Here is a 25,136-nt window from a genome sequence, read left to right as displayed (position 1 = left end):
AAATTGTTTGCACTGTTTGCAAATATCATGGTCTTATATACAGAAAACTCCAAAAACTCCACCAAAAACTATCAGAATTAATGCATGAATTCAGGAAATGTGCAGGATACAAAATCAACATACAGAGATCAGTAGCATTGCTATACACCATCAGTGACCTCACCAAAATAGAAGTGAAGAAAGAAATCCTTTTTAAATAGCAACAAAAATAAAATACCTAGAAATAAATTTAACCAAAGAGGTGAAAGATCTCTACAATGAAAAGTAAAATACACTGATGAAATAAATTGAAGAAGACATGCAAAAAAATTGAAAGATACTCTATGTTCATGGATTAGAAGAATTGATATTGATGAAATGTCCATATACTCAAAGCAATTCCAAATTCAATGCAACACCTATCAAAATATCAATTACATTCTCCCAAGAACTAGAAAAAGCAATCTTCAAATTTCTATGGAACAGCAAAACTCCCTGAATATCCAAAGCTGTCATGAGCAAAAAAAAAAAAAAAAACAGAAAAAGTAAGAGGCATTACACTACATGACTTCAAAATATACTATAAAGCTATAGTAATTAAAATGGCAAGATACTGACATAAATATAGATACATACATCAAGGGAACTGAATAGAAAAGCCTACAAGTAAACTGAAGCATCTATAGTCAACCAATTTTCAACAAAGGACTAAGAACACAAAGTGGATAAAGGACAGTCTTTTCAACAAATGGTGCTGGAAATATTGGGTATCCACATGCAGAAGAATGCAACAAGACAGCTAACTCTCAACAGTTATAAAAATCAAATCAATGTAAATTAAGGTTTACATGTAAGCCATGAAACTAATAGAAGAACGCATATAAAAAAAACACTTCAGGATATTGGCATGGGCAAGGATTTTTTTTTTAGCCAATACCCCCCCAAATACAGGGAAAAAATGCAAAAGTAAACAAACAGTATGGCATCAAACTAATAAGCCCTGTATAGCAAAGGAAGCACTGAACAAGTGAAGAGATGATCTGAAGAATGGAAGAAAATATGTACAAATTATGCATTTGACAGGGGATTGATATGTAGAATATTAACACCAAAAAAATCCAATTACCAAATGGGCAAAAGAACTAAACAGACACTTTACAAAAGAAGAAATACAAATGGCCAACATGTAAATCTAAAAATGTTCAACATCTCTAATGATCAGGGAAATGCAAATCAAAACTACATTGAGATTTCATCCCACTATAGTCAGAATGGCAAATATCAAAAATACACTTAATAATAAATGCTGATGAGAATGAAGGGGGGAAGATACACTCATACACTGTTGGTGGGCCTACAAATTAGTACAACCACACTGGAAAGCAGTATGAAGATTCCTAAAATATTAGGAATGGAACCACCATATGACCCAGCTATCCCACTCCTCAGTATTTTTACAAAAGAGCTAAAATCAGCATTCCATAGTGATACAGCACACCAATGTTCATAGGAACACAATTCACAATAGCCAAGTTATGAAACCAGCCCAGATGCCTATCAATAGATGAATAAATAAAGAAAATATGGGATATATACACAATGACATTCTACTTGACCATTGAATTATGGTATTTGCTGGTAAATGGAAGGAACTAGAGAACATTATGCTAAATGAAATAAGCCAGACCCAAAAAGTCAAGGGTCAGATATTTTCTCTGATATACAGAAGCTAGACCAAAATAAGGGGGAAAATATGGAAAGGAAATGCCCATGAAAATAGAGGAGAAATCAGTGGGGTAGAGGAAGAGAATTGAGGGGAGGAAGGAGAGAAAGGAAAGGGAGAAACAGTGGAATGACATTGGCCAAACTATCCTATGTACATATATGAATACACTATAGTGAATTTCACCATTTATGTTTATTTATAAAGTACTAATCTAAAAATCTACAAATAAATAGAAGGAAGATCAATATAGTAGAGAAAAGCAAAAAGGAGGAGGGAAGAGGGAAGGGAAAGAAGAAGCACTAGAGACTGAATTAGAGCAAATTATATTCCATGCTTGCATAATTATGTCAAAATGACCCCAAATGTTATGTATATTTATAATACACTAATAAAAAAGAATGATAGAATATGTTGAGGATTATGAACAAAAAAGAAACCACAAAAACTTAACAGCAAACAAAAAAAAAGTGGGTAATAGAACTAAATAGACATTTCTGAAAAGAAGATATAAAAATGTACATGAAAAATGCTCAACATCACTAATCATTAAGGAAAGGAAAATCAAACCACAATGAGATATTACCTCACAACAGTAAGAATGGCTACTAAAAAAAAAAAAAAAAAAACCACAGATAACACTTGCTGATGAGGATGTAAAGAGAACACTTGTACCTTGGTTGGAATGTAAATTAGCTCAGTCATTTTGAAAAACCATATGAAATTTCCTCAAAAAATTAAAAATAAAACTCTCAAATGATCCAGCAACCTCACCTCTGCATACATTTCCAACGGAAATAAAATTGATGGGTTGAAGAGACATCTATACTCCCATGTTTAGTATAGCACTATTCCCAATAACCAAGAAATGAAAACAACCTAAGTGTCCATCAACTGATGAATGGATAAAGAAAATGATACATGTACATAATGGAATACTATTTAGCCATAAAAGGAATAAAATTCTGTCATTTTTGACAATGTGGGTGGAACTAAAAACCATTATGTTAAATAAGATAAGCCAGGCATAGAAAAACAATTATCACATAACATACTCATATATGGAACCTTAAAAAGTTGATCTCATAGAATTTGAGAGTATAATAGTAGTTGCCAGAGGGTAGGGAGAATAGGGAAGAGACAGGAAAGGTCAATGAATACTAAGTTACAGTTGAATAAGAGTAAGAAATTTCGGTGTGCTATTGCACAGTAGGGTGACTCTAGATAACATTCATGAACTATATATTTTGAAAAGCTAGAAGACGGTACATTGTAAGTTTTCACCATAAAGAAATGATAAATGTTTGAGAAAATAGATACGTTTAACCTGATTTAAACATTATATAATATGTGTATCTAAATGTCATGTGACCCCATTAATACATATATTTTTATGCTTTTTATGTATCATTTTAAAAGGTTGTAGCTCAGTGACAGAACATTTGCCTAGAATGCGCAAGGCCCTTGGTTCAATTCTCAGCACCATCCTGGATGATGAAATTGATCCAAGTATGTTATGTATAAATATACCACAATCAAACCCACTATTCTGTGTAATTATTAATGCACCAATAAAAATGGAAAAATTAATTAAGATCAGAACGATTTTAAAAGTGTTCATATATTTGAAAATTAAACAATACTGCTAAATAAACCATTGATGAATAAGTATCTTAAGTAGAAAACTGAAAATATTTTAACTCAATAAACAAGAAAGAGTATCAAACTTTGTGAAATATTTCTATATTTACTAATAAAATTGAATGCATAATTTAAAACATTCCAACAAATAAAACCAGGCCAAGATGCTTTCACTCACGACATCTACCAAACTTTTAAGAAAGAAATAACACTGATTCTACACAAACTCTTCCATAGGATAGAAGAGGAAGGAAATCTAAATAAAATTTTTTATGAGCATAAATTAACTGTGATTCCAAAACCTGAGAAAAACACTACAAGAAAATGAATGTGGAAATCAGTAACCCTCATGAACATAGACAAAATAATCTCCACAAGGGCTGGGGATGTGGCCCAAGCAGTAGTGCGCTCGGCTCGCCTGGCATGCGCGCGGCACAGGGTTAGATCCTCAGCACCACATACAAATAAAGATGTTGTGTCCGCCGAAAACTAAAAAAATAAATATTAAATTCTCTCTCTCTCTCTCTCTCTCTCTCTCTCTCTCTCTCTCTCTCTTTCTCTCTCTTTAAAAAAATAATAATCTCCACAAGATATTAACAAATATTAGGAGTTATCCTGGTAATGCAAAGTGTGAGTTCAACATCCAAAAATAAATTAATTTATTGTACCAAATTATCAGATTAATTTTAAGATAGATACAGTCATTCTAACATTTGCAAAAATTGTATATATAAGAATTAGGGGGAAAGAGTCGAAGACTACACTGGCACCAGGCACATGGTTTCTCTGTGGGGAAAGGGAAATTCCCCTCCAGAATACTGAAGAAAAAAAAAGGAATCATAAAGATTTTAAGTATTACATACTCCAAATTTGGGCAAATAGACAATTTGAGCAGAAAGAAAAATTAAATTCAGCAAAATGAACAGGTATGTGTGACTTAAGAACAGACCTGCTCTTCCCAATGGAACCGGGAAGGGGAACTACCCTAAAAGGGTCACCATTACCTAGGCTGTCTGCATGGATGATCAGAAATTTCTGCACACTTTTCTGTCTGCTCTCTTTGTTATATACCTATTTTTTAACATCCCCAATATCCAACAGTCACATTTTTTTCACTTGATTAGTGGGTGCCTGAGTCAAAAATCATTACGGGATCAGGACTCAATGTGTGGCAGGAACCTGGTGGGAGCACTAGACTGTGACAGGCTGATGGCAGAACACTTGAAATTGGTGGCTTAAAGTTATGTTAGCCCACACACGCTAGCTGCGGTCTGGCACAGTTTAGACTGTTCAGATCTTAAGCAGTAGGATTTGTTGTGAGACTCTCATAGCCATTTTGTCAGTTCAGGAGAAGGGAGGGTGAAACAATTACAATTGATGGGACAGGGGTGGTGTGGATGCACATACACCTGTGAGTCATCACTGGGTCTTTCAGAGACTCCCAATACCCCTACCGAGAGAGAAGAAGGGGTTCTGCCTCAGCTGCAGACATTCAACAAGCAAGTGGGGTTTTAAAACCCAACGCAAATGTGCCTGTGAAGAGCTGATGGAGATATATGTGGTTAATCCCTGTTACATGACATTTTACACAGAACAAAAGCTGCTCTCCCAGCTAGAGAAAGAGCAAGCAATAGGGCTAAAGACATTTGGATGGTTCCATCAAACATTCCTAAGCGCTTGGCATGGAAATGTCATGGAATCATTGGAGCTGCACAGGCTCATTCCAGAAGTGGGTGGGTGGAGACCACTGTGAAGACACAAGAACCTGAATATTGGTGAAGTGTTGAAAGCAGAAGACTGATATAGACAGGTGGAGAAATAAATATACAATGGAGGGGGACTGTGTGGTTGCTGCCTCCACACCCAGAGACACTCAGAAGTTACTCAGGTGAGGTGTGCATATCTATTACACCTCCTAATATCTGGCTTAATCTAAACTAGGAAGGCTAAGAATATCCTCCATCTCAGATACATCAGCAAGGGGTAATCTTTGACTCCTTAGTGTCTTTCTTATTTCACTGGCATAACCTTATTGTTTGGATATATTTCACCTACACTATTCAATATTGCATTCCTTAATCCAATTTTATACATTTTATTTTAGTGTTATAATGTGTTAATTTGAAATATTCAAGCTACTGTGGGTTAGCACCCATATATCAGAGAGAATATCTGACTTTTGTTTTTTTGGAATTGACTTATTTCTCTTAGCTTGATAGTTTCGGATCCATCCATTTACTGGCAGATGTCATAGTCATTCTTTTTACAGCTGAGTAATAGTTCATTGTGTATATATACCACATTTTCTTTATCCATTCATCCATTATATGGCACCAAGGTTGGTTCCATAGCTTAGATGTTGTGAATTGAGCTACTATAATAATTATTTTTTTTCTGAAAAGGAGAAAATCACTTCAAACAAATGGCTACATTACATTATTGACAATATGATTTAGGTTTTCATGACATGACTTAACATTGTTTTTCCTGCCATTTTAGAAAAATATGGCTTCTGTGTCAATCTGACATTATCTTGGACAGTAGTAGGTCTGGGAGTATTACTCTTTCTTCCTGCTGATGGTTTCTTAATGCACTGTTTTGGTTATGCTAAGCAGATGTCTCTTTTGAAATCCAACAAATGTATGAGATCTTTCTTATTCACAAATTTGTGGGAAAAAATCATGAATTTATGATACACATATCATTATTTGAACAAATGTCAGTACAATCTTTTTACCTCTAATGAAAATGGAATATTTGGAAAACAACTAACTGTGTATAGCCACACCACCACTGAAATTGTTATAGATACCCATGACCTTTGCTTGAAGCACATTAGTTCTATTCTTCATTTCTTTTTCCATCATTAAACTTTGCCAAGTGGTTCCACCATATCATAGATCATTCCAACATTGACACATTTATGATCTACCATTTTGCCATGAAAGTTTCATTATAGGTATTGAATTTATGATCATATTGCCCTCTTTCTTTTTTTTTTTCATCAATGTTGTCAGTTTCAGAGGACACTCGAATAGTCTATGTTACCACATGGTACCTGTCTCTGGGAATTTAATATTTCAAAGGTGTACAAGAAAATCATAATCAGTGAATAGACTGACAAAAAAAATTATTGTGATAGTGGATTCTGTAGCACTTGAAGCATTTGCAGAACTACCTTACTCACAAGCAAAAGATTATTGTTGGATCTTTCTCCAGCACTTTTCCCACAATACAACACAATTAGCAAAAACTTAGAGTTTGCCAAAGTACATTACACTACACATTACTATGAAGTATATATTGTCCCAGTATCCCATTTAGAGGACAGCTATTATTCAACATTGATAATTTAAAATACAATGCATATCTCAAAATAAAGTGACAACTTAGTTCTAGAAATGCTTTTATGAATGAATTTCTTATATTACATATCTGTTTTGTATGTAATATTTTGTGCAGTTGAATATTTAGTAGAAGTAACTTGCATCAGGTTTATACCATTTTCACAATAAATTTTTAAAAATTCAAATGTTCTAATGAGAAATAGAAAAGCAATCATGAAATTCATCTGGAAAAATAAGAGAACCAGAATAGCTAAAGCAATCCTTAGCAAGAAGAGTGAAGCAGGTGGCATCACTATACCAGACCTTAAACTATACTACAGAGCAAGAGTAACAAAAACAGCATGGTATTGGCACCAAAAAAACTGGTAGACCAATGATACAGAATAGAGGACACAGAGACTAACACACACAACTACAATTATCTTATATTAGACAAAGGTGCCAAGAACATGCATTGGAGAAAAGATAGCCTCTTCAATAAATGGTGCTGAGAAAACTGGAAATCCATATGCAACAAAGTGAAATTAAACCCCTATCTCTCACCATGCACAAAACTCAACTCAAAATGGATCAAGGACCTAGGAATATAACCAGAGAACCTCCGTCTAATAGAAGAAAAAGTAGGCCCTACTCTCCATCATGTGGGATTAGGCCCCAACTTCCTTAATAAGACTCCTGTGGCACAAGAATTAAAATCAAGAATCAATAAATGGGATGGACTCAAACTAAAAAGCTTCTCATCAGCAAAAGAAACAATCTGTGAGGTGAATAGAGAGCCTACATCTTGGGAGCAAATCTTTACCCCTCACACATCAGATAGAGCACTAATCACTAGGGTATATAAAGAACTCAAAAAGCTAAGCACCAAAAACACAAATAACCCAATCAATAAATGGGCCAAGGACCTGAACAGACACTTCTCAGAGAGGATATTCAATCAATCAACAAATATATGAAAAAATGTTCATCATCACTAGCAATTAGAGAAATGCAAATCAAAACCACTCAAAGGGCCGGGGATGTGGCTCAAGCAATAGTGCGCTCACCTGGCATGCTCAGGGTGCTGGATTCGATCCTCAGTACCACATAAAAGTAAAATAAGGATGTTGTGTCCACCAAAAACTGAAAAATATATATTAAAAAATTCTCTCTCTCTCTCTCTCCTCTCTCTCTCTCTCTCTCTCTCTCTCTCTCTCTCTCTCTCTCTCTTAAAAAAACACTCTAAGATTTTATCTCACTCTAGTCAGAATGGCAGCTATTATGAAGACAAAGAACAATAAGTGTTGGTGAGGATGTGGGGAAAAAGGTACACTCATACTCTGCTGGTGGGACTGCAAATTGGAGCAGCCAATATGGAAAGCAGTATGGAGATTTCTTGGAAAATTGGGAATGGAGCCACCATTTAACCCAGCTATCCCTCTCCTCAGTCTGTACCCAAAGGACTTAAAAACAGCATACTACAGGGACACAGCCATATCAATGTTTATAGCAGCACAATTCACAATAGCTAAATTATGGAACCAACCTAGATGCTCCTAAGTGGATGAATGGATTAAAAAATGTGGCATATATACACAATGCAATAATACTCAGCAATAAAAGAGAATAAAATCATGGCATTTGCAGGTAAATGGATGGAGTTAGAGAAGATAACGCTAACTGAAGTTAGACAATCCCCCCAAAAAAACAAATGCCGAATGTTTTCTTTGATATAAGGAGGCTGATTCATAGTGGGATAGGGAGGGAGAGCATGGGAGGAATAGAGGAACTCTAGATAGGGCAGAGGGGTGGGAGGGGAAGGGAGGGGCATGGGGTTAGAAATTATGGTTGAATGTGATGATCATTATTATTCAAAGTACATGTATGAAGATACAAAAAAATGTTCTAATGATTCACCTATTGCTTTTTTCAAAAGAATAGACCTATAAAACAATAATTATTTTAAAGTTACCATACATGGTATTTATTGCTCAATTAAATTTTTTTTTTAATTTTTTATTGTGGATTGTTCAAAACATTACAAATTTCTTGACATATCATATTCCACACTTTGATTCAAGTGGGTTATGAACTCCCACCTTCACCCCATACACACATTGCAGATTCACATCAGTTACACATCCATTGATTTACAAATTGCCATACTAGTGTCTGTTCTGCTCCGCTGCCTTTCCCATCATCCACACTCCCCCCTCCCCACCTCTCCCCTCCCCTCCCCTCCTCTCTCTCTACCGCCTCCACTGTATAACCCTGAGGGTCTCCTTCCATTACCGTGCAATTTCCCTTCTCTCTCCCTTTCCCTCCCACCTCTCATCCCTGTTAAATGTTAATCTTCTTCTCCTGTTCATCGTCCCTACTCTGTTCTTAGTTACTTTCCTTATATCAAAGAAGACATTTGGCATTTGTTTTTTAGGGATTGGCTAGCTTCACTTAGCATAATCTGCTCTAATGCCATCCATTTCCCTGTAAATTCTATGATTTTGTCATTTTTTAATGCAGAGTAATACTCCATTGTGTATAAATGCCACATTTTTTTTATCCATTCGTCTATTGAAGGGCATCTAGGTTGGTTCCACAGTCTTGCTATTGTGAACTGTGCTGCTATGAACATCGATGTAGCAGTGTCCCTGTAGCATGCTCCTTTTAGGTCTTTAGGGAATAGACCAAGAAGGGGAATAGCTGGGTCAAATGGTGGCTCCATTTCCAGCTTTCCAAGAAATCTCCATACTGCTTTCCAAATTGGCTGCACCAATCTGCAGTCCCACCAGCAATGTACAAGTGTACCCTTTTCCCCACATCCTCGCCAGCACTTGTTGTTGTTTGACTTCATAATGGCTGCCAATCTTACTTGAGTGAGATGGTATCTTAGGGTGGTTTTGATTTGCATTTCTCTGACAGCTAGAGATGTTGAGCATTTTTTCATGTACTTGTTGATTGACTGTATGTCCTCCTCTGAGAAGTGTCTGTTCAGGTCCTTGGCCCATTTGTTGATTGGGTTGTTTGTTCTCTTATTGTCTAATTTTTTGAGTTCTTTGTATACTCTGGATATTAGGGCTCTATCTGAAGTGTGAGGAGTAAAGATTTGTTCCCAGGATGTAGGCTCCCTATTTACCTCTCTTATTGTTTCTTTTGCTGAGAAAAAAACTTTTTAGTTTGAGTAAGTCCCATTTGTTGATTCTAGTTATTAACTTTTGTGCTATGGGTGTCCTATTGAGGAATTTGGAGCCCGACCCCACCGAATGTAGATCGTAGCCAAATTTTTCTTCTATCAGACGGCGCGTCTCTGATTTGATATCAAGCTCCTTGATCCATTTTGAATTAACTTTTGTGCATGGCGAGAGAAAGGGATTCAGTTTCATTTTGTTGCATATGGATTTCCAGTTTTCCCAGCACCATTTGTTGAAGATGCTATCCTTCGTCCATTGCATGCTTTTGGCCCCTTTATCAAATATAAGATAGTTGTAGTTTTGTGGATTGGTTTCTGTGTCCTCTATTCTGTACCATTGGTCCACCCGCCTGTTTTGGTACCAGTACCATGCTGTTTTTGTTACTATTGCTCTGTAGTATAGTTTGAAGTCTGGTATTGCTATACCGCCTGATTCACACTTCTTGCTTAGCATTGTTTTTGCTATTCTGGGTCTTTTATTTTTCCATATGAATTTCATGATTGCTTTCTCTATTTCTACAAGAAATGCCGTTGGGATTTTGATTGGCATTGCATTAAACCTATAGAGAACTTTTGGTAATATCGCCATTTTGATGATGTTAGTTCTGCCTATCCATGAACAGGGTATATTTTTCCATCTTCTAAGATCTTCTTCTATTTCTCTCTTTAGGGTTCTGTAGTTTTCATTGTATAAGTCTTTCACCTCTTTTGTTAGGTTGATTCCCAAGTATTTTATTTTTTTTGAAGATATTTTGAATGGAGTGGTTGTCCTCATTTCCATTTCAGAGGATTTGTCGCTGATATACAGGAATGCCTTTGATTTATGCGTGTTGATTTTAAATCCTGCCACTTTGCTGAATTCATTTATTAGCTCTAATAGTTTCTTTGTAGAGCCTTTTGGGTCTGCTAGATATAGAATCATATCATCTGCAAATAGTGATAATTTAATTTCTTCTTTTCCTATTTTTATGCCTTTAATGTCTTTCGTCTGTCTAATTGCTCTGGCCAGTGTTTCGAGAACTATGTAGAAGAGAAGTGGAGAGAGAGGGCATCCCTGTCTTGTTCCAGATTTTAGAGGGAATGCCTTCAGTTTTTCTCCATTCAGAATGATGCTAGCCTGAGGCTTAGCATAGATTTCTTTTACAATATTGAGGTATGTTCCTGTTATCCCTAGTTTTTCTAGAGTTTTGAACATAAAGGGATGCTGTACTTTGTCAAATGCTTTTTCCGCATCTATCGAGATGATCATATGGTTCTTATTTTTAAGTCTATTGATGTGGTGAATAACATTTATTGATTTCCGTATATTGAACCAGCCTTGCATCCCAGGGATGAATCCTACTTGATCATGGTGTACAATTTTTTTGATATGTTTTTGTATCCGATTCGCCATAATTTTATTGAGGATTTTTGCATCTAGGTTCATTAGAGATATTGGTCTGTAGTTTTCTTTCTTTGAAGTGTCTTTGTCTGGTTTAGGTATCAGGGTGATGTTGGCCTCATAGAATGAATTTGGAAGTTCTCCCTCCTTTTCTATTTCCTGAAGTAGCTTGAAAAGTATTGGTATTAGTTCTTCTTTAAAGGTTTTGTAAAATTCTGCTGTATACCCATCCGGACCTGGGCTTTTCTTAGTTGGTAGTCTTTTTATGGTTTCTTCTATCTCCTCAATTGATATTGGTCTGTTTAGGTTTTCTATATCCTCCTGACTCAATCTGGGCAGATCATATGACTTAAGAAATTTATCGATGCCTTCACTATCTTCTAATTTATTGGAGTATAAGGATTCAAAATAGTTTTTGATTATCTTCTGTATTTCTGAAGTGTCTGTTGTGATATTGCCTTTTTCATCCCGTATGCTAGTAATTTGAGTTCTCTCTCTTCTTCTCTTCGCTAGCATCGCTAAGGGTCTGTCGATTTTGTTTATTTTTTCAAAGAACCAACTTTTAGTTTTGTCAATTTTTTCAATTGTTTCTTTTGTTTCAATTTCATTAGTTTCAGCTCTGATTTTCATTATTTCTTGCCTTCTACTTCTTTTGCTGTTGTTTTGCTCTTCTTTTTCAAGGATTTTGAGATGAAGTATGAGATCATTTATTTGTTGGTTTTTTCTTTTTTTAAGGAATGAACTCCAAGCAATGAATTTTCCTCTTAGAACTGCTTTCAATGTGTCCCATAGATTCCGATATGTTGTGTCTGTGTTTTCATTTATCTCTAAGAATTTCTTAATTTCCTCCTTGCTGTCTTCTATAACCCATTGATCATTCAGTAACCTATTGTTCATTCTCCAAGTGATGTATGGTTTTTCCTTCCTTCTTTTATCGTTGATTTTCAGTTTCATTCCATTATGATCAGATAAGATGCATGGTATTATCTCTACTCCTTTATATTGTCTAAGAGTTGCCCTGTGACATAATATATGATCTATTTTTGAGAAGGATCCATGTGCTGCTGAGAAAAAAGTGTAACTGCTTGATGTTGGGTGGTATACTCTATATATGTCAATTAGGTCTAGGTTATTAATAGTGTTATTGAGTTCTATAGTTTCCTTATTCAACTTTTGTTTGGAAGATCTGTCCAGTGGCGAGAGAGGTGTGTTGAAGTCTCCCATGATTATGGTGTGGTGATCTATTAGACTCTTGAACTTGAGAAGAGTTTGTTTGACGAACATAGCTGCACCATTGTTTGGGGCATAAATATTTATGATTGTTATGTCTTGTTGGTGTATGGTTCCCTTAAGCAGTATGTAGTGTCCCTCTTTATCTCTTTTGATTAACTTTGGCTTGAAATCTATTTTATTTGATATGAGTATGGACACGCCTGCTTGTTTCCGAAGTCCATATGAGTGATATGATTTTTCCCAACCTTTCACCTTCAGCCTATGTATGTCTTTTCCTATCAAATGCGTCTCCTGTAGGCAGCATATTGTTGGGTGTTGTTTTGTGATCCATTCTACTAGCCTGTGTCTCTTAATTGGTGAGTTTAAGCCATTAACATTTAGGGTTATTATTGAGATATGGGTTGTTCTTCCAGCCATATTTGTTTATTTCTGTTACTAAACATTGTTTGTTTTCCTCTTTGATTATTCCCCCCCCCTTTACTGTCCTACCTCCCACTGTTGGTTTTCATTGTTATTTTCCATTTCCTCTTCCTGTAATGCTTTGGCGAGGATGTTTTGAAGAGATGGTTTTCTAGCTGCGAATTCTTTAAACTTTTGTTTATCGTGGAAGGTTTTAATTTCATTCTCCATCCTGAAGCTTAATTTCGCTGGATATACAATTCTTGGTTGGAACCCATTTTCTTTCAGTGTTTGAAATATGTTATTCCAGGATCTTCTAGCTTTCAGAGTCTGTGTTGAAAGATCAGCTGTTATCCTGATTGGCTTACCCCTAAATGTAATCTGCTTCCTTTCTCTTGTAGCTTTTAAAATTCTCTCCTTATTCTGTATGTTGGGCATCTTCATTATAATGTGTCTAGGTGTGGATCTCTTATGATTTTGCACATTCGGCGTCCTGTAGGCTTCTAGGATTTGGGATTCTGTCTCATTCTTCAAGTCTGGGAAGTTTTCTTGTATTATTTCATTGAATAGACTGCTCATTCCTTTGGTTTGGAGCTCTGTACCTTCCTGTATCCCAATGACTCAAGTTTGGTCTCTTAATGTTATCCCATATTTCTTGGATGTTCTGCTCATGGTTTCTTAACAGTCTTGCTGAGCTGTCTATGTTCTTTTCCAGTTGAAATACTTTGTCTTCATTGTCTGATGTTCTATCTTCTAAGTGTTCTACTCTGCTGGTAGTATTCTCCATTGAGTTTTTAAGTTGGTTTATTGCTTCCTGCATTTCTAGGATTTCTGATTGCTTGTTTTTTATAACCTCTATCTCCCTGTCTAGTTGATCCTTTGCTTCCTGGATTTGTTTGCGTAATTCGTTGTAGAAGTGATCTTTCATTGTCTGATTTTGCTGTTTAATGTCTTCCTTGAGACTCCAGATCATCTGAAGCATGTATATCCTGAATTCTTTATCTGACATTCCATCTGCTGCAGCTGTTACCTCTTCTAAAGTTGCGTTGACCTGCATTGCTTGTGGTCCTTTCTTTCCTTGTCTTTTCATACTGCTTGTGTATCTTTCCTGCAGGTGCGGGCGGCGGCTCTGCTCTCTCCTTATTCCAATTGGGGTGTCGTGGCTACCACGCCAGCAGGTCACTGGGCCTGTTCTGGGAGCTGGTGGCGGCTCTGTTCTGCCCCTACTCCAATTGGGGTGACGAGTGTACCAAGCCGGCAGGCCACCGGGCCTGATCCGCCGGTCGGTTGCAGGTTTGCCTACCCTGCAGGCGCGGGCGGCAGCTCTACTCTGCCCCTATTCCAAATGGGGTGACGTGTCTGTCGTATCAGCAGGCCACTGGGCCTGTCCTGCTGGTCGGTCGCAGATCTGCCCACCTTTCGGGCACGGGTGGAGGCTCTGCTCTGCCCCTACTCCAATTGGGGTGTCGTGACTACCCCGCCTGCAGGACGCTGGGCCTATTCCTGGCAAGGGAGGCGACTCTGCTCTGTCACTACTCCAATTAGGGTGGTGTTTGTACCACGCCGGCAGGCTCCTGGGCCTGATCCGCCGGTCTGTTGTAGGTCTGCCTACCTTGAAGGCGCGGGCAGCGGATCTGCCCTGCCCCTCCTACCACGCCTGCGGACCCCTGGGCCTGATCTGCAGGTTGATCACTGGTCTGCTCACCCTGCGGGCACGGGTGGCGGTTCCGCTCCGCCCCCAGTCCAATTGGGGTCACGTGACCACCACACCAGCAGGGCCTGATCCGGGCGTGGGAGAAGGATCTGCTCTGCCCCTACTCGAGTTGGGATGATGTGTGTACCACACTGGCAGGCCACTGAGCCTGACCCGCCAGGCTGTCACAGGTCTGTTTACCTTGCAAGTGCGAAGGGCGGCTCTGCCCTGCCCCTCCTACCACGCCCATGTACTACTGGGTCGTGGGTCTGCCCACCTGGCGGGTGTGGGTGGCGGCTCCGCTCCGCCCCCTCTCCAATTGGGGTCACGCAGTCACCACGCTGGCGAGCCGCTGGGCCTGCTCCTGGGGCTGGCGGCGGCCCGGCTCCTTCCCTCTGGCTCGAGGACAAATTGAGGAGACTCGGGTGACTGAGCCTCACCCCCCTTACCAGGAGACCAACTGCTTATGTCACCGCTGGTATTGATGAAGATCTCTCCTCCACCGCTTTCTGCTGACATCAGATCTCTGCCATGTTGGTATCCTATGCGAATGGCAGCATTTCGTTCCCCTTGCCGGGCAACCCAAGCAACGGGTGAGTCCTGACCGGCCCTCAGCAGGACCCAGACCGAGACGCAGTTTCCGCGGGCTCCTAGCCCCAGTCCAGGGAAGTTCCGGGAGCCGGAACTCGGCCACTCCGTGCTCGGTGTAAGCTCCTATAAGTGTAAGCTCCAAGAAGCAGTCCCCGCGGGCTCAGTTCCGGGAGCCGGAATTCGGCTTCTTAGTGCTTGGTGTTTGCTCTGATAGTAGCAGGGTCCAAGAAGCAGCCTCCGCAGGCTCCGCAGCCCTGAGCCAGGGCGGTTCCGGGACGGTTCTGGGAGCCGGAACTCGGCCGCCCAGCGCTCGGTGTTCACTCCGATAAGATCAGATTTTAAGAAGCACCCAGGCGCTGAACCCTAGCAATCTGTCTGCAAGCCGCAGGCGAATGGCAGCCTGAAATTACCTGTTCTATGGCTGAATGAGCTGCGGTCAGTCAAAAACAGGTATGGTGACGTCAGTTTACCAACATGGTGGCTGCTGGCCTCCTCTGTGGTCTGACCGGTGTGGAGAACCGAGATGGACCGCTTCCTTCCCCCGTCTCTAACCCAGAATTCAGCCCTGAGTGCGGTGCTTGCGTGGCTGGCAGAAACTGCAGCGCTGTAACCCTGCGTCTCTATCCCAGCGCGCGTTGCAGACTCTAGCCGCGGGGCGATTTGCTGAATAAGCAGTTTTACCCTCCGTGCGACAAACCTCTCGCGTTTGAGTCCCCGTAGCCAATCCTCGTGCGATGGAAATCCTTCCTCCAGGTTCCGGCGCACCCCACTATTGCTGGAAATTCCTAACAAGATATCCTTTAGCCGTCCTGACTTGTCATACTCCCACACAGTGAAGCAGCACACGGGGGTGATGCACTCCCCTCGCCGCCATCTTCTACTCTGCTCAATTAAATTTTATAAGTATTTTGTATCTGGGACAATGAGACAAAATGAGTCAGAATTTCTTTCCATAATGTGGATGGATTAAAAAGAAAAATAAACCAGAAAGGAAACAGTAAGTAGGAGAGAGATGTGCAACGTAAGCTTTATTTATGAGTATGTAGTTTGGGTAAGGAAAGTTGCAAAATATAAGAAAATTTTTATATTGTTTGTTTCCTTGATTTTATATGGTGGTGGTTGTTGTTCTCTTCTTTGAGGTAGTGTGTTAAATGGATTTATACTTTCTTTCTTTTCTTCTTTCTCTTTTCTATATTCACACCATCTGGGGTTTTTTCCTTTATTTGTTTTTACTTCTTCTACCTCTCTTCCCTCCCCCTTCACTATTTTCTTTCTCTTTTATTTTTCATTTTATCCCTATTCTTTCTATTTTATATTCATTTCCTACATAGTAAAATATAAATTTTAATTTCTTTAAAGCTACTTTTATAGTCTATTTTAAGATATTACCACTTTTTTCACTTCTGAACTATTGGAGTTATAGAAAATATTTTAATAATTTTTGTGACTTATTAGTATGTGGATTGCTCTTGAGTATTTACAGTGGTACACGGTCATCATCTCTCCTCAAAGTGGTCTAAGGGATTGATCAAGGCACTGTGAACACTCTATGTGGGTCCTTTGACACAAAGATATACCCATGGCTCAGGACACATAATTGAGTGAAAACAGCCTATGAAACAGTCCCCTAGACAACAGTGGGGGAGAGACCCATTCCAAAAGATGAAAGAATCTCAATATAGAAATATAGGAAACATGAGAAAACAAGGAAACAAGACATCTCCAAAAGGGTATAAATTCCAACCAAATCCACCAATATCAAAGTAGATGAAATACTGGACAGAGAATTCAAAAAGTCAGTTGCTGTAATGACCAATGAACTAAAAGAAGTTCTAAAGAATGAACTAAGAGAAAATAGAGGAAGTGAAACATCATTTCAATAGAGATTCTGAAAAGGAAATAAAAATTTCCTCAGCTGAAATTCTAAAGTTCAGGAAAGCTTGGAAATAATGTGTTTCAAGCTCTGAAAGTAAATACCTGCCAACCAAAATTGCTGTACCCAGAAAAATTGTCCTTCAGAATGAAATGAAAGACTCAAATCAAAATAAAAATTTCAGTTTAATCCAAAGATTAGAAAATGTAGAAAACAGATTTTCAGGAATTGAAGACAAGTATATGAACTTGAACACTCTATTAGCAATAAAGACAAGAAAATAAAAAAACCATGATCAGAATATATAAGAACTCTGGGACACTAAGAGACCAAACCTAAAAATCACTAAAAATCCCTGGAATCAAAGAGGGCTCCAAGATATGACCTAAGGGCATTAATAACCTTTGCAGTGAAACAATACAAGAAAATTTTTCAAACCTTGAGAATGAGATGGAAATTCAAATACAGGAAACATTCAGAACCATGAAAAGACAAGATCATAAAAGGAACCTCTCCATGGCACATAATAATTAAAATGACTAACATACAGAACGAGAATAGAATTTTAAAAGCCTTAACAGGAAAATATCAGGTCACATTCAGAGGTATGTTAATCAGCTTTTAATCTCTGAAACCAAAATACTTGATAAGAACAACTTAGAGGAGGAAAAGTTTATTCTGAACACACAGTTTCAGAGTTTCAGTCCATGGTCATTAACTCCACTGTTTTAGGCCCAAGGTGAGACAGAACACCACAGCAGAAGGGCAGTGGAAGAAAGCTCCCCAGCTCATGGTGCCCAGGAAGCACAGAGAGAGAGCACAAGGAGCCAGGGACAAAATATATAATATATAAAACATATAATAAACTGTGCCCCAGTGACCCAGTATCTTTATCAAAAATCTATTGATCATAAACATATGGATTTGTTTCTGGGCTGTTGATTTTGTTCCATTGGTCTATATGTCTGTTTTCATCCAGTAGCATGCTGTTTTAATTACAATAGCTTTGTAGTATATTTTGAAATCAGACAGCATGCTTCCTCCCACTTTTTTTCTCTTTGCTTGGGATTATTTTGTTTGTTTTTGTCTTTGGTGATTTCATTAAAAATTTTAAGAATTTTTTCTTCTTCTTTGAAAAATGCCATTGGGATTTATATGGGGACTGCACTGAATGTGTCAATCACTTGGTTATATGGTCATTTTAACAATATTAACTCTTCCAATATATAAATATAGGATATCTTTCCATTTATTCATGTCTACTTCAATTTGTTTCATCAATGTTTTATATTAATACATAGAATATAAATGTAATGAATGTTATTAATGTTTTCTAACTCTGAAACACCAGTGGCTTTCATAAATATAACCTCTTCAGTCACAGAATGTTATGCTCTTAAAATAACACTGGAAAGCATTTGCTGGGAAGTCTTTGGGGATTTTTCCATATCCATTCATAAATAAGATTGGTATGTTGTTTCTTTGTTGTGCTATCTTTGTCAGATTTAGCTAACAGGGTTACACTATCTTTGTAAGTATAAATTAAGAAGTTTTAAAATACTACTTAATCCTTAAATCATTCATTTAGCCTGAGAGTTGTTTGTCCCCTGGAAGTTTGGGGGCATAGGAGAAAGCCATAAACTTATCTGTTTTTTTTTTTTTTAATATCAAAAACTTGACGGCCTTTCAGTATCTTAAATGTGGTGTTGGTTTGTTAATGTTTTCCAGTATTTCCAGTATTATTAAGACATCATTGATCATTTTTCTTTCTTCACAAAGGTTTTTATTTTCATCAAGATTTTCAAATTTTTTAATCTTTTAAAAAAATCTCATAGTTTACCTACATTTATATCCCAGTGTTAATTCAAAATGTTGGCAGTTCTTTCTTTTTTCCTTGATTGAATCTACGTAATTATTATCTGTTTGAGAACATATGCCTGTGTTCCCAAAGAAATGGCTTCTGGATTTTTTAAAATCAATTCTACAACATTCTGTTTCCTAAATTATAATTTATAAGTTTATTCTCTTAAGGTACTTTCTCTTACATCTGTGTGTTTATTATTTTTTTTCTATTCAAGAATAAAGTGCTTTACAATATGGAGATTCCTTGGAAAACTGGGAATGGAACCACCATTTGACCCAGCTATCCTACTCCTTGGTCTATACCCATAGGACTTAAAAACAGCATACCACAGGGACACAGCCATATCAATGTTTATAGCAGCACAATTCATAATAGCTAAACTCTGGAGCCAACGTAGATGCTCTTCAGTGGATGAATGGATAAAAAAAATGTGGCATATATGCACAATGGCATTTTACTCAGCAATAAAAGAGAACAAAATCATGGCATCTGCAGGTAAATGGATGGTGTTGGAGAAGATAATGCTAAGTGAAGTTAGCCAATCCCAAAAAGCCACAGGCCAAAAGTTTTCTTTGATATGAGGATGCTAACTCATAATGGTGATGGTGGGGAGCATAGGAGAAATGGAAGAACTTTAGATAGGGCAAAGGGGAGGGAGGGGATGGGAGGGGGCAATGATGGTGGAATGAGTTAGACATCATTATCCTAAGTACATGTATGAAGATACGAATGGTGTGAAAATACTTTGTGTAAATCAGTGACTTGAAAAATTGTGCTCTATATGTGTAATATGAAATGAGTTGCATTCTGCCATCATGTATAACAAATTAGAATAAATAAATAATTTAATAAAAAAGAACCAAATGCTTTATTCATTTACTTTCTTTCTTCTCCTTATGAAATCAGTTATGGTTATGAATTTATGAGTTTAGATTTTATGTTACCCTTAACTTTTGTTATGAGTTCTCATATTGATATATTCTAATCAATGTAATCTGTAATTATAATTATGATTTTTTATTAACTAGAGGGTTTTATATATAAATGAGTGATTTTCATTTCCAATTTGTTGGGGAATGGAAAAGTGGGTAATACAATATGTTGCATGGTGAATGCATATTGAATGCTTTTGGGAATATGTAGAAGTTTTTACTGTATCATCTGACTTTGAAAATGTCTCATTGATTCAATAATGAGATTTTGCCTATGTAGTATATTAACTATGTTATATCACATTACAATTACAAGTTACTCTATTATTATTCACTGAATAGCATGCTAATTGTAATGTAGTATGTTAAATAGTTAAATACATTAATCAGAACTGCTTCCTTTTTATTTTATTCTACTATCTTCAATTTTGACATAGACTGGATAGCTAGAAAAATAAAAACAAATTATTGGTCATTAGCATGTAGTTTGTAATTAAAGCCACATAAGCACATGAAGACACATACAAATATGGTTACCAGAGAATTTGTTTATAAAACCAAAATGCTGGAAATAACCTAAGTGATAACAATAGGGGAAATGACTAAATATGGCATATGTATTATGACCTTTTTAAATAAACCACAACATTTCCATACTGCCAGACAAAATAAACTACAGCATATAGGGCTCAAGAAGAAAAAAGTATCTATGTGCACTTAAATATGAATTTGTGTGTATATGTGTGTGAGAGAGAGAAAGAGAGAGAATTTTAGAATTGTTCTTCCTTTAAAATGCCGATGCAGTTTTGATAGGGACTGCACTGAATCTATAGAACACATTGGGCAACATAGACATTTTCACAATTTTAATTCTTACAGTCTATGAATAAGGGATATCTTTCCATTTATTTATGACTTCAAATTTCTTTTATCAATGATGCTATAAAACTGAGTGAGTTTTTTAAATATAGGTATTTCACCTGTTTGTTTAAATCTATTCCTAAGTATTTTATTATATTTAATGCTGTTATAAATGAGACTGTTTTCTTAATTGCTTTTTCAGATTGTTTGTTGTGATCATATGTAAACACAACTGATTTTTATGTGTTGATTTTATATATTGTGACTTCACTGAATTTGTTTATTACTTCTAAAATGACCCAAATAGCCAAAGTAATATTGACAAATAAAGCAAAACTTGCCTCCTAATTTCAAATTTTATTACAAATCTATAGTAATCTAAACAGTAATGCTGCTGGCATAAACACAGACCCATAATCCAATGAGAAAGAAGAAAAAGTCCTAAAATAAACCCTGGTATACATACCTAATTAAGTTTCAACAAGAGCACCAAAAATACACAATGGGGAAAGAACAGTCTTCAATAAATAGTGTCCGAAAACTGGACATCCACACGCAAGAGAGTGAAATTGTACCAATAAACTTATAGTACACACAAAAAATTAACTACAAACTGTCTAAAGATTAAATGTAAGGTCAGGTCTGAAACTGTAAAGCTTCTTGAATAAAGCACAGGAAAAAGCTCCTTGACATTGATCTTAGCAATGATTATTCAGATATAATCCCAAAAGCACAACAAAAATAAAAATAAACAATTGAAACTACATCAAACTAGAAATCTTCTGTACACCAAACAATCAACAAAATAATTTTACAATATATAAAACAGTATGAAATATTAAGGGTTTAATATCCAAAATATAGGGCTGGGGATGTGGCTCAAGTAGTAGCGTGCTCGCCTGGCAAGCATGAGGCACTGGGTTTGATCCTCAGCACCACATGAAAAATAAAATAAAATAAAGATATTGTGTCCACCTAAAGCTAAAAAATAAATAAATAAATAAATAAATAAATAAACATTTTTTAAAAATCCAAAATATATTAAGAACTCATACAACTCAATAGTTAAAAACCAGTAGTCCAACAAAATGAGTAAGTACCTGTAGAATTTTTAAGAGAAAACATACAAGTGGCTAACAAGTACTAGAAAAATATTCAATATCATTAATCATCAAGGGAATGCAAATCAAAACCATAATGAGATATCACTCCACAACTGTTTTGGGCTATAATCAAAAAAACAAAACACAATGAGTGTTGGTGAGGGTGTGATTAAAAGGGAACCCTTGTACACTGTTAATTGGAATGTAAATTGGTACAACCACTATGGGAAATATTATGGAATTTCCTCAAAATATTGAAAATAGAACTACCATATGATCCAACAATTCCACTCCTGGGTCATGTATCCAAAGGAAATAAAATAAAAAATATATCTGAATTTCCATGTTCATTACAGCATTATTCACAATAGCAAAGACATAGAAACAATCTGTTTATCAATGGGTGAATGGATAAAGAATATCCCTAACCCTAACCCTAACCCTAATACACAGTGGAATGTTATTTGGCAAAAAAAAAAAAAAAAATTAAAAGAAATCCTGACATTTGCAACATGGATGAGCCTACAGGATATTATGAAAACTGAAATAATTCAGACACAGAAAGACAAATACAGCATGATTTCATTTACATGTAGAATCTAAAAAATTTGAACTCACAGAAGCAGCCAGTAGGAAGGTCGTTTCCAGGGGCTGGGGGAGGGAGGATAAGAAAAATGAGGAGATGTTGGTGAAAAGGTACAGATTTTCAGCTATAAAGCTATAAGATGAACAAATTCTGGGAATCTAGTATACAGAATGGGAATTATGGTTAGTAATACTGTATAGTATACTTGGGTTTGCTAAAAGGGGTAACAATGTGAGGTGATGAATGCTAATTAGCTTGATGTAATAATTATCTTTCATAATGTATACATATATGAAATAATCATGTTGTACACCTGAAATATGCGATTTTATTTGCCAATTATACCTCAATAAGGTAGAAAAGTATATTTTCCAAATTATAAAAAAGTAGACATACAATTTCCCTGATTGCATATATTAGTGATACCGTTTATGTGAATGGACATAAAGACATAATACTGAAGATTTTCTTTGGAAATACACACAAATATTTGGAAGAATATTCACCAAATTGATATAAGTAGTCACTTCTAGGAAAGAAGAATGGCATCATATTTTTGGATAATGCTGAAGAGACTTGCAAAAAACTCTTTCCCTTAATGTTTGAATTTTGCATGACTTGTGTAATTAAAAAAATATTTTTTAATGTTAAAAAAGTAACACATTGGTCAGTAGATATTTTTAACATTTTGTTCACAACTGAATTCAGATATTAATATTTTTGCTTCCATAATGGACCTATTTTTGAGTACAATATATAATGTTTACAAGGATGAGAGAGACCCAAATGCTTTAATACCTTGCTGGGGGAATGAAAACTCAATGTAATACTCCTAATTACATCAATCAAAAGTCGCACAATTGATAAAACAATTCCATTACTGTAAAAATGCCATAAATGTGTACAAATATTTACAAACCTAGATATTTATTGCAGGATTATTTATTTTTATTAGAGCTTTATGGTAATACATAGCAATTGGATTCATCCCAACAAACTCATACATGCATGGAATTCAATTTCAGTTCACAATCCCTTCCCTTTTATGTCACCCTTTTCCCTTCCATCTTCCCTCCCAGCCCCCATTTTCCTTCCTCTACTCTGTTAGACTTCCTTTCTCTCATCTATCTATTCATATTTGATTGGTTCTTTTTACTTATACATAAAGGTGAAATTCCCTGTGGTATATTCATATATGCATATAACATGATTTTTAAAGAATTCATTCCACATTACCTCTCCTTTTCCATCCCTTCACACTGCCTCTTGATGTCCTTCTTCTGCACTACTGATCTTCCCTATATCTTTATAATATCTTATTCTTTCCTCCTCCTTTCCTTTATTTTACTCCAGCTTCTGCATACGAGAGAAAACATTCAAACATGGAGTTTCTGAGTTTGGTTTATTTCACTTAGCATGACGTTCTTCATATCCATCCATTTATTGGCAAATGCCATGATTTCCATTCTTATTTATGGCTGGATAGAACTCCATTTTGTATATATGCCACAATTTCTTAATCCATTCATCTATAAGTAAGCACCTGGGTTGATTCCATAATTTAGCTATTGTGAATTGTATTGCTATAAACATTGAGATGGCTATATCTCTATATGATGATAATTTTAGTTCTCTTGTGAAAATACCAAGAAGTAGGATAGCTGGATCATAGGATGGTTCCATCTCTAGATTTTTAAATAATATCCATACTGCTTTCCAGAGTGGCTATACTAGTAATCTACAGCCCCATCAATAATGTACAAGTGTATCTTTTTCCCCATATCCTCATCAGCATTTATTATTGTTTGTATTCTTAATCATGTCATTCTGACTGAAGCAAGATGAAATCTTAGTGTAGTTTTGATTTGAATTTCCCTAATTATAGCATTATTTATAATAGTAAAATTTAGAAATTACCTAATGTTCAAAATGGTAGTTTTAAAAACCAAGTTCACCTAGAACAATAACAATATACAACCTTTAAAACATTCCTACCCTTTGACTCAACAATTCAACATGTAAGAGCATGTCCTAATAAGCATTTAGGGCCTCTTAATCAAATCAGATATGACCACGATAGGAAAAAAAAAAACGTGTAGGGAAAAAAAGGACAGTATAAAGAGAAGTGAGCTAGATATTTGCATTTGAAATAATGGTGAATAACAATAAAAATAAAACTCAAGGAGCTAACCCATCTAGTTTGAAAGTAGCAAGAGGGTGAGCACTGTTAGACCTCATTAGGCTAGTATATTATTACCTTTGATCAGTTTTCAAATGGAATTTTGCAAATATTCATAGTTAAGTGGTAGGAAGAATTAGCTAACTCCAGGAGATGATGAAGTTAATGGAATTTTTTTTTACCAAAGAGGCCTCAGTTAACACCCAGTGGAACCGTAGAAATCTTGGAACTGTTGAAAAAGAGATTAAGAATAATACCCTAAAACACAGGACAACAGATAAGAGAAAATCGTGCCACAATGGCAAGAAATAATTTCAAGACAAATGTGACCAACTCTATCAAAAACTACACATTAAAGCACTGGGGTTGTAGCTCAGTGGTAGAGCACTTGCTTGGCACATGTGGGGCCCTGGGTTCTATCTCACCACCACGAAAAATAAATAGAATAAAGGTATTGTGTCCATCTACAACTAAAAAAATTTAAAGAAATCCAAAGTATTTTTTAAAAACTACACATTAAGTAGGATTTAGGCTAAAAATAAACCATTAAAATAGGGACAGAAAAACTACATAGTAATATAAAAA

Source organism: Marmota monax, unplaced genomic scaffold, assembly GCF_021218885.2.
Source record: "Marmota monax isolate L192 unplaced genomic scaffold, Marmota_monax_Labrador192_F-V1.1 WCK01_AAM20220418_F8-fsc00155, whole genome shotgun sequence".
Classification (NCBI taxonomy): domain Eukaryota; kingdom Metazoa; phylum Chordata; class Mammalia; order Rodentia; family Sciuridae; genus Marmota; species Marmota monax.
This window is presented reverse-complemented; position numbering follows the sequence as displayed.